Source organism: Homarus americanus, unplaced genomic scaffold (genome assembly GCF_018991925.1).
Source record: "Homarus americanus isolate GMGI-L3 unplaced genomic scaffold, GMGI_Hamer_2.0 scaffold50353, whole genome shotgun sequence".
NCBI lineage: Eukaryota > Metazoa > Arthropoda > Malacostraca > Decapoda > Nephropidae > Homarus > Homarus americanus.
Genome location: NW_024712374.1, coordinates 943 through 12,500, shown reverse-complemented (window position 1 = coordinate 12,500; position 11,558 = coordinate 943). Strand labels below are relative to the sequence as shown.

The window sequence follows — 11,558 nt, the reverse complement described above, 5'->3', positions numbered from 1 at the left end:
GATTAGTCTTTCGCCCCTATACCCAGCTCCGACGATCGATTTGCACGTCAGAATCGCTACGGACCTCCACCAGAGTTTCCTCTGGCTTCATCCTGGCCAGGCATAGTTCACCATCTTTCGGGTCCCAACATATATGCTCATGGTACTTGCTGACTGCCCGCGAGCCTGCCCCGGTGCGCCTCCGCCGTTTACCGACGGCCCGCTTCCGGGGACGGACAGCACCGCGGCGTCTTGGCAAGTCCCGGGCCTGCGCCCCCCCCTCCCATGAGGGGAAATTAAACTTCGACCATCGCCCTGACGACCTCCACCACACGCGCAACGTCCAGAGACGGGTGAGTATCTCACCCCGCTTGTCGCGGGCGTGGGGCGAGGCCGCAGGCAGCCGGTCAGGATCGCCCAAGACGCACCGGAGAGCCTGTTACAGCTGCCCGGTGCCCGGGCTTACTTCTATTTCTGCCTTTTGGGTTTAGTGGAGCCCATTACTTGTACACATGTTAGACTCTGGTCTGTAGCCAAGACGGGTCGGTGGATCAACACTCTTTTGCACACCGGGCGAGAAGAAACCGCCATTGCCGGGCGTGTTTTTCTCGACGACTGGGTCGAGGGCAGCGCTGGGTCTCCAGACGAGCTGAGAGAGAGTCGGCGGCGCGGTACCAGTCCGACCGGGCCTTCGACGTCCCCGGCAACGGGTCGCGGTGACCTACTACGAGGCGAAATACGCCCGCCGACGCCAGCGTGAGTGGGGGCGCGCCCAAACATTTTTGGGTCGCTCAATTACAACACCCCACCCAGCCGACAGCCGACGAGCTGAATCCCCTCAGTTCGACCTTCGAGTTTCCACCCGTTTGGCTCTTAACGGTTTCACGTACTCTTGAACTCTCTCTTCAAAGTTCTTTTCAACTTTCCCTCACGGTACTTGTTCGCTATCGGTCTCGTGGTCATATTTAGCCTTAGATGGAGTTTACCACCTGCTTTGGGCTGCACTTTCAAGCAACCCGACTCTACAGAGAGGCCCTTTCCGACCGTCCCATCTGTACCCTCACGGGCGCCGCCATACGGGCCTGTCACCCTCCATGGGCAGTGGCCGCTTTCAAACTTGACTTAGACGGTATGGGACGGCATGCTGGACCCTCTGAAACGCAACACCCCTCGTGCCCGAAAACATCGAGGTTATGCGCTGGGCTTTTCCCGGTTCAGTCGCCCTTACTAAGGGAATCCCTGTTGGTTTCTTTTCCTCCGCTTATTAATATGCTTAAATTTGGCGGGTAGCTCTCTCCTACTACGAGGTCGATCGTGGTCTCATCATCCTTAGGGGGAACAAGTTCCCCAACCACGAAGCGGAAGACGCTCTGCCACCGACTTTCTTCACCACCGACATTACTACCACGTGCTGCTGCAAAAGACATACACAGGAAGGTTTGAGGGGCTTGTCGCGTGGGAACCAGCGGCCATGGCGCTGGCACTCCCACCCCTGACTCCGTTCCTTCTCAACGAGTGGTAAATAGCCAATAGGAAAAGTGTTCCAGCAGAACATCTCTCGCAGAGTCATATACACAGTTTTAATGCATATACGCTCGTGTTCCGCCCTTACTCGGCCGCACCTTTGCCGCTTAAACTTTGACCTCTTTCCCCGTTCCCGCATGCCACAGCAGTGGCACTTGTTTATCCGGAGAAAGAGAGCGAGAGTCGCAGTATTAATTGGCGTGAGCGGCCTTTCTGGCTGCAGAACTAGTGCTCTATCCCGGCGAGCGCCGTTATGAGGCGCAACACCGTCTTTAACGCGTTTAGAGAGAACTCCCCCTGCCTCCCTCCCAGGCCTGTCAGTCATGAGATAGACATGGACTCGTGGCGAACTCTCAAAGAGAACGCCCACACCGCGTCTGACCGTGGGAGAGGGTGGAGGAGCGCGTGAGGAAGAGCACGGCGTCACCCAAGCATTCTCATCTCTCTGCCTGCACCACTACATGGTAGACTGCGGGCCCAGGCGCACTCATCAATTTAGGTTCCACTGCAATGCATGCCAAGCACTCTTTTCGAGGTGATAGACGAAATTCCGGCGGGGCTTACTTAAAAGATATCCGACCCGGTTTCGTTTCCTCTTCGTGGGATGGAGTGCTTCTTCTCCGAGAGAGAAGGAGGAGGACGTGTGCCTCTTAGAACATGTGCAGCATCATCCATGAGCGGCCGACGGCCATTCGTGTCTCTGTGGACAGCAGGCAAAAGAGCGCCTCCAGTTATTTGCGAGGGCGACAACTGTCGTCGGGACGGGACACACACATGTGTGTGTGCCCGGCTTTGTTGTGGTTGAATGTGGGTGCACCAAGTCCATGGACTTGCTAGTGATAGGCTTGTTTTTAAGGGCACGCCTCGCGCAAGGCGAGGGCGATTAAACCCCAAGGCGGAAGCTCGGTTCGGGTTACCCTCGTGTCGGGGAGACAGTCAGCAGGCACCAAACTCGCAGCAACCGATGGATGTATATTTCCGACCCTCGTAGAGGAGTGGCGGCGACAAGCTCATATGGCTGCCGCCGCCGCAATATGCGTTCAACTTGTCGATGTATCTGGTATTCTTGCGATTCACATACCGACACGCAGTTTGCTGCGGTCTTCATCGACCCACGAGCCGAGTGATCCCCCGTTAAGAGTTGTGTATTTGCCATTTAGTCTTTTTGCGACTAACCATCACAGGTCGAGTCTCAATGAAAGGGTTTGACAGACATAGCCCAAGTTTGTGGTTTGGGTTTGGCCGGACGGCTTGTTGTTGTTTTTTGACACTTGAATTTCACTCTTTTTGGGTCAAGAGGCTTATTCGCCGGTAGTAAGGAACGGACGGGCAGCCGTCCAAAGCCCCGTCCGTCCTCCTCCTCCGGTCTTCGCGCTCTCGCCCGAGTGTGGTCCACCTACAGCGTGGTGGTACCTATTTTTGGTGCGGGGGCCGGGATTGTCCTCTTTCGCTGCTGGAGTTGCCAGAGCAGAGCCCGAGACCGCCCAAATCAGGAGAGTAGTAGTTTTAAGAGCGCCCCGTTCTCTTTCTCTCTGTTAATGATCCTTCCGCAGGTTCACCTACGGAAACCTTGTTACGACTTTTACTTCCTCTAAATGATCAAGTTTGGACATCTTTCCGTCAGCTCGAGGCGACGACCCCAGAAAACCCTCGCGGGCAACGGGGCCGACAATCCAAGAGCGCCAGTCCGAAGGCCTCACTAAATCATTCAATCGGTAGTAGCGACGGGCGGTGTGTACAAAGGGCAGGGACGTAGTCAGCGCAAGCTGATGACTTGCACTTACTGGGAATTCCTCGTTCATGGGAAACAATTGCAAGCCCCAATCCCTATCAAGAAAGGCTTTGAACGGGTTACCTGCCCTCTCGAGGGGAAAACTCGTTGATCCCTTCAGTGTAGCGCGCGTGCGGCCCAGAACATCTAAGGGCATCACAGACCTGTTATTACTCAATCTCGTGCGGCTAGAATTGCCGCTTATCCCTCTAAGAAGAAGTTGCGAACTGGACACCATTTTCTGGAGATCCGTCGACTACTTAGTAGGCCAGAGTCTCGTTCGTTATCGGAATTAACCAGACAAATCGCTCCACCAACTAAGAACGGCCATGCACCACCACCCACCAAATCGAGAAAGAGCTCTCAATCTGTCAATCCTTCCGGTGTCTGGGCCTGGTGAGGTTTCCCGTGTTGAGTCAAATTAAGCCGCAGGCTCCACTCCTGGTGGTGCCCAATTCCTTTAAGTTTCAGCTTTGCAACCATACTTCCCCCCGAACCCAAAGACTTTGGTTTCTCGAGCTGCTCCGCCGGGTCATGGGGAATAACGCCATGATCGCCGCTAGTTGGCATCGTTTATGGTTAGAACTAGGGCGGTAGCATTCGATCGCCTTCGAACCCCCAACTTTCGTTCTGATTAATGAAAACATCCTTGGCAATGCTTTTCGCGAGTAGTTCGTCTTGGCGACGTCCAAGAATTTCACTCTAGCGCCGCAATACTAATGCCCCGCCTGTTCCGACATTTAGAATATTACTCTGGTTCCGAAACCAACAAAATAGAACCGAGGTCCTGTCTCATTATTCCATGCATCACCATTCGGGCCATTCAAATAGCCTGCTCTGAGCACTCTAATTTTTTTTCAAAGTAAACTTTCCGGCCACTCGACACTCGATAAAGAGCATCCTGCAGCAGCCGCGGGCGTGTGGGTTGTTCGGAGCGCGACAGTAAACACCGGGCGGTGCAATCACCAGTCCGGAACTGAGATCCAACTACGAGCTTTTTTAACCGCAAATAACTTTTTAATATACGCTATTGAGCTGAATTATCGCGGTTGCTGGCACCAGACTTGCCCTCCAATGGATACTCGTTAAAGGATTTAAAGTGTACTCATTCCGATTGCGAGGCCTCGGATGAGACTCACATCGTTATTTTTCGTCACTACCTCCCCGTGCCGGGAGTGGGTAATTTGCGTGCCTGCTGCCTTCCTTAGATGTGGTAGCCGTTTCTCAGGCTCCCTCTCCGGAATCGAACCCTGATTCCCCGTTACCCGTTATAGCCATTGTAGGCGCATAACCTACAATCGAAAGCTGATAAGGCAGACACTTGAAAGAAGCGGCGCCGGTGCGGAGACCGTGCGCTCAGCCCGAAGTTATTCAGATTCACCACAGGTGGGTTACGGACCGGGGCCCGACCAGTTTTGAACTAATAAAAGCGCTCTTCCCTTGCGGTCAGAGACCAATTGCATGTATTAGCTCTAGAATTGCCACAGTTATCCAAGTAAGTGGGTTTACAGATCCAATGAAACATAGCTGATTTAATGAGCCATTCGCGGTTTCGCCTTAAATCGGCTTGTACTTACACATGCATGGCTTAATCTTTGAGACAAGCATATGACTACTGGCAGGATCAACCAGGTAGCTGCTGCTGTTGGCGGCGCCTATCACGGCGGCCAAAATAGTGAGATTGAGAGAGAGGCAGAAGACATTGGGCGAGGGACCGCACGTTGGCCTTAGAGAAATAGCAAACCAGATGATCAGATCTAACTGCACCTTCTCTTGCTATCCTCGGCGCCGGCAGCGCCACCGTGTGTGCCAATCTCCTCCCTTATCCGCTCCTCTTTGCCCCAGCTCCAGCGAGGCAGCCGACATTGGGCGAGGGACCGCACGTTGGCGAATCTCCTCCCTTATCCGCTCCTCTTCTCTTTGCCCCAGCGAGGCAGAAGACATTGGGCGAGGGACCGCACGTTGGCCTTAGAGAAATAGCAAACCAGATGATCAGATCAAACTGCACCTTCTCTCGCTATCCTCGGCGCCGGCAGCGCCACCGTGTGTGCCAATCTCCTCCCTTATCCTCTCCTCTTCTCTTTGCCCCAGCGAGGCAGCCGACATTGGGCGAGGGACCGCACGTTGGCCTTAGAGAAATAGCAAACCAGATGATCAGATCAAACTGCACCTTCTCTTGCTATCCTCGGCGCCGGCAGCGCCACCGTGTGTGCCAATCTCCTCCCTTATCCGCTCCTCTCCTCTTTACCCAGCTCCAGCGAGGCAGCCGACATTGGGCGAGGGACCGCACGTTGTCCAATCTCCTCCCTTATCCGCTCCTCTTCTCTTCTCTTTGCCCCAGCGAGGCATAAGACATTGGGCGAGGGACCGCACATTGGCCCATCTCCTCCTCTCTCTCTTTCTCTTACTGTTTGTGGGGACGTGGGCTCATGAGCGCCATCGTCGCCCAATATTGGTTAGGTTGTGTATTTCACGGGTGGGAACCGCCATCATCGTTGTTAGGTGATGGGGTAACCCAACGTGTGCTTTGACGAGTTTTGGCTGCTAAACTCTCTTTTTAGTATACTCGGCTCCCAGACTGCGCCCTGGTCGTGTTGAACCATGAGCGTTGTCTATGCACATTTAGGGTAGCCGTTTGCGCGTGGAATAGTGCAATGAATCTCGGTCAAGAGACGGTTGGGCGCTGCATTGAAGGCCGGCACAGACGCGAAGACGGGGTGATCAGCCAACGCAAGTCCGCTAAGTTGGGCAGACAGCAAGGCGAAGGGGAGCCCCGTTCCGGACTGAAAGGCCGCAGCATATGCTGTGACGGAAACTAGTAGGGTGGCGACGTGTGCGCCGAGAGAGAGAGAGAGAGAGACGGAGTAAATAATGTCCAAACGGAAGAGAGACCTGGCAAGTGTAATTGATAGAGCGCGAGCCTACTCGCCATAAGCCCGCTCCACTGCCATTCCTCTGATCCAATGAGACTAAAATCTCTCTCTCTCTCTCTCCTTCTGCTCCAGCCATTGCAGGGCAGGGAAGCGACGGCAATTTTGGTTGTTGTTTTTGAATGCCGCGCTTTGCTTCGCAGAGGCGCCGAAGCGCTCCGCTGGGGGGCGGAAGATATTTCACACCGAATATGTGTGTGAAGGCACCCTCTCCCCTTAATATAGTGAAATAGTGCAATCCAGCATACAAGGTCGGACGATAGGACATTCACCGTACCGCACCTCGAGAGTGGATGTTGGGTAAGGTTAAAACCGGACTGTTCGCAGACAGCCGAATAACCCGGTTCCGGACTAATTGGTGGATGCAACATCATGATGATGCTGCTGCTGTCGCGGAAACCGCAGTGGCGACGTGAGAGAGCAATAATGTTCAATAGGGAGAGCGACCTGGCTAGTGTAATTGATAGATCGCGAGCCTACTCGCCATTAGCCCGCTCCACTGCCATTCCTCTGACCCAATGAGACTATTCTCTCTCTCGCTCTCCTTCTGCTCCAGCCATTGCAGGGCAGGGAGAGGAAATCGACGGCAATTTTGGTTGTTGTTTTTGAATGCCGCGTTTTGCTTCGCAGAGGCGCCGAAGCGCTCCGCTGGGGGGCGGAAGATATTTCACATCGAATATGTGTGTGAAGGCACCCTCTCCCCTTAATATAGTGAAATAGTGCAATCCAGCATACAAGAGCGGACGATAGGACAGTCACCGTACCGCACCTCGAGAGTGGAAGTTGTTTGATCGTTTGTTAGGCAAGGTTAAAACCTGACTGTTCGCGAACAGCCGAATAACCCGGTTCCGGACTTACAATAGACGCAACATCATGATGCTGCTGCTGTCGCGGAAACCGTGGTGGCGACGGGCGCGCCGAGAGAGTAATAATGTTCAATTGGGAGACAGACCTGCTAGTGAACAACGGTTATAGATCGCGCTCCACTGCCATTCCTCTGAATTCTACATGAGACTATTTTCTCTCTCTCTCTCTCTCTTCTTCTGCTGCTGCTGCTCCAAGCTTTTGCGGGCAGGAAGGAAAGCGACGGCAACTTGGTTGTTGTTTTTGAATGCCAAGGCTGATTTCGGCGCCCGCTGGGGGCGGAAGATATCTCCACACCGGTTAGGTGGAAGCGCACCTCTTAATATAGTGAAAGAGTGCAATCCAGCATACAAGAGCGGACGATAGGACAGTCACCGTACCGCACCTCGAGAGTGGAAGTTGTTTGATCGTTTGTTAGGCAAGGTTAAAACCCGACTGTTCGCGAACAGCCGAATAACCCGGTTCCGGACTTACAATAGACGCAACATCATGATGCTGCTGCTGTCGCGGAAACCGTGGTGGCGACGTGTGCGCCGAGAGAGTAATAATGTTCAATTGGGAGACAGACCTGGCTAGTGAAATTCATAGATCGCGCTCCACTGCCATTCCTCTGACCCCATGAGACTATTTTCTCTCTCTCTTCTTCTGCTGCTGCTCCAGCCATTGCAGGGCAGGGAAGGGAAAGCGACGGCAATTTTGGTTGTTGTGTTTGAATGCCGCGCTTTGCTTCGCAGAGGCGCCGAAGCGCTCCGCTGGGGGGCGGAAGATATTTCACACCGAATATGTGTGCGAAGGCACCCTCTCCCCTTAATATAGTGAAATAGTGCAATCGAACATATAAGGGCGGACGTTTTCATCACCGTCTCCCACTCGGTGTGTGTGCAGATTCTCGGATCATTTTGTAAAGTATGCTCGACCCCCGATTGACTTTGACGGTCTCCCATTCGGGTGTGCAAGTTTCTGTAGTATGCTATTAAATCGACCCCCGATTGACTTTGACTGTCTCCCCGGGTGTGCAAGTTTCTGTAGTATGCTATCAAATCGACCCCCGATTGACTTTGACGGTCTCCCATTCGGGTGTGCAAGTTTCTGTAGTATGCTATTAAATCGACCCCCGATTGACTTTGAAGGTCTCCCATTCGGGTGTGCAAGTTTCTGTAGTATGCTATTAAATCGACCCCCGATTGACTTTCACTGTCTCCCATTCGGGTGTGCAAGTTTCTGTAGTATGCTATTAAATCGACCCCCGATTGACTTTCACTGTCTCCCATTCGGGTGTGCAAGTTTCTGTAGTATGCTATCAAATCGACCCCCGATTGACTTTGACGGTCTCCCATTCGGGTGTGCAAGTTTCTGTAGTATGCTATCAAATCGACCCCCGATTGACTTTGACGGTCTCCCATTCGGGTGTGCAAGTTTCTGTAGTATGCTATTAAATCGACCCCCGATTGACTTTGACTGTCTCCCATTCGGGTGTGCAAGTTCTCTGTAGTATGCTATCAAATCGACCCCCGATTGACTTTGACGGTCTCCCATTCGGGTGTGCAAGTTCTCTGTAGTATGCTATCAAATCGACCCCCGATTCACTTTGACGGTCTCCCATGCGGGTGTGGAACTTCTCTGGTATGTTGTATAATATGACCGAGGTGGCCCTACCCCTTACTATAGTGAAATCGTGCCATCCAGTGTACAAGGGCGGACGCTTTCATCACCGTCTCCCACTCGGTGTGTGCACATTCTCGGATCATTTTGTATAGTATGCTATTAAATCGACCCTCGATTGACTCTGACGGTCTCCCATTCGGGTGTGTAAGTTCTCTGCAGTATGCTATTAAATCGACCCACGATTGACTTTGACGGTCTCCCATGCGTGTGTGGAACTTCTCTGTAGTATGCTTTATCAAATCGACCCCGATTGGCGACTGGTCTCCCATTCGGGTGTGCAAGTTTTCTGTAGTATGCTATCAAATCGACCCCCGATTGACTTTTGACGGTCTCCCACATTCGGGTATTGCAAGTTTCACATGGTATGCTATTAAATCGACCCCGATTGACTTTGACGGTCTCCCATTGGTGTGCAAGTTTCTGTGGTATGCTATTAAATGAAACCCCCGATTGACTTTGACTGTCTCCCATTAGTTGCAGTTTCTGTAGTATGCTATCAAATCGACCCCGGTCGACTTTGACGTTCTCCCATTCGAATTGTGCAAGTTTCTGTAGTATGCTATTAAATCGACCCCCGATTGACTTTGACGTTCTCCCATTCGGGTGTGCAAGTTTCTGTAGTATGCTATTAAATCGACCCCCGATTGACTTTGACGGTCTCCCATTCGGGTGTGCAAGTTTCTGTAGTATGCTATTAAATCGACCCCCGATTGACTTTGACTGTCTCCCATTCGGGTGTGCAAGTTTCTGTAGTATGCTATCAAATCGACCCCCGATTGACTTTGACGGTCTCCCATTCGGGTGTGGGATTTCACCTTGGTATGCTATTAAATCCCGACCCCCGATTGACTTTGACGGTCTCTCCCATTCGGGTGTGCAAGTTTCTGTAGTATGCTTCTATTAAATCGACCCGATTGACTTTGACTGTCTCCCATTCGGAGTGTGCAAAGTTTCTGTAGTATGCTATCAAATCGACCCCGATTTGACTTTGACGGTCTCCCATTCGTGTGTGCAAGTTTCTGTAGTATGCTGTGAAGTAAATACGATTGACTTTGACGGTCTCCCATTTGGGTGTGCAAGTTTCTGTAGTATGCTATCAAATCGACCCTCGATTGACTTTGACTGTCTCCCATGCGGGTGTGCAAGTTTCTGTAGTATGCTATCAAATCGACCCTCGATTGACTTTGACTGTCTCCCATTTGGGTGTGCAAGTTTCTGTAGTATGCTATCAAATCGACCCCCGATTGACTTTGACTGCCTCCCATTCGGGTGTGCAAGTTTCTGTAGTATGCTATCAAATCGACCCCCGATTGACTTTGACTGTCTCCCATTTGGGTGTGCAAGTTTCTGTAGTATGCTATTAAATCGACCCCCGATTGACTTTGACTGCCTCCCATTCGGGTGTGCAAGTTTCTGTAGTATGCTATCAAATCGACCCCCGATTGACTTTGACTGTCTCCCATTTGGGTGTGCAAGTTTCTGTAGTATGCTATTAAATCGACCCTCGATTGACTTTGACTGTCTCCCATTCGGGTGTGCAAGTTTCTGTAGTATGCTATTAAATCGACCCCCGATTGACTTTCACTGTCTCCCATTCGGGTGTGCAAGTTTCTGTAGTATGCTATCAAATCGACCCCCGATTGACTTTGACGGTCTCCCATTCGGGTGTGCAAGTTTCTGTGGTATGCTATTAAATCGACCCCCGATTGACTTTGACGGTCTCCCATTCGGGTGTGCAAGTTTCTGTGGTATGCTATCAAATCGATCCCCGATTGACTTTGACGGTCTCCCATTCGGGTGTGCAAGTTTCTGTAGTATGCTATCAAATCGACCCCCGATTGACTTTGACGGTGTCCCATTCGGGTGTGCAAGTTTCTGTAGTATGCTATTAAATCGACCCCCGATTGACTTTGACGGTCTCCCATTCGGGTGTGCAAGTTTCTGTGGTATGCTATCAAATCGATCCCCGATTGACTTTGACGGTCTGCCATTCGGGTGTGCAAGTTTCTGTAGTATGCTATTAAATCGACCCCCGATTGACTTTGACGGTCTCCCATTCGGGTGTGCAAGTTTCTGTAGTATGCTATTAAATCGACCCCCGATTGACTTTGACGGTCTCCCATTCGGGTGTGCAAGTTTCTGTAGTATGCTATTAAATCGACCCCCGATTGACGTTGACGGTCTCCCATTCGTGTGTGCAAGTTTCTGTAGTATGCTATTAAATCGACCCCCGATTGACTCTGACGGTCTCCCATGCGGGTGTGGAACTTCTTTGTTATGTTGTATAATATGACCGAGGTGCCCCTACCCCTTACTGTAGTGAAATAGTTCCATCCAGCGTACAAGGGCGGACGCTTTCACGACCGTCTCCCACTCTGACGGTCTCCCATTCGGGTGTGCAAGTTCTCTTGGTGCATTTGAAGTATGAGTTGAGTTTAATGAAGTTGATTTCGTCATAGGCACGGTGCTGTGCTGTGCTGTGCCATCGACAACACCAATAAGGAAGGGGCATCTATTTTTACTTGGGCTAGCATACCTAAGTTAAAGCAAACTCCCCTTGCCAATACAAGAAGGAAGAGGATTTCTTATAGTCTAATAAACAATTCATCATGACCAAATACAGTATCTAACACAGGGGGTCCGGGGGCGCAGCCCCCGGTTAGCAACTAACCATTTGATTGCATTATCTCTGAGAATAGTTAGCAATTATCCATTTGATTGCATTATCCCAGGTTAAGGGGGTTGTGTGTGGTTCCATATCACCAGATTTATTAAAAAACTCTACGTCAGGCTAAACAGTTTAGGCTAGATAGTACGATACGATA

At 51.6% G+C, this 11,558-nt stretch overlaps 2 non-coding genes across 2 annotated transcripts in view; both read right to left on the bottom strand.

The window, feature by feature from the left end:
- Positions 1–1,290, bottom strand: part of LOC121860280 — a 4,362-nt gene extending 3,072 nt beyond the window's left edge. Inside the window, exon 1 of the ribosomal RNA XR_006087850.1 lies at positions 1–1,290. This exon is cut by the window's left edge and continues 3,072 nt beyond it. This is a non-coding gene — a ribosomal RNA (large subunit ribosomal RNA).
- Positions 1,291–2,482: 1,192 nt separating this feature from the next.
- LOC121860273 lies at positions 2,483–2,646 on the bottom strand. Its single transcript, XR_006087849.1, has one exon. It is a non-coding gene; the product is annotated as a 5.8S ribosomal RNA (ribosomal RNA).
- Between the last annotated feature and the right edge of the window lie 8,912 nt (positions 2,647–11,558).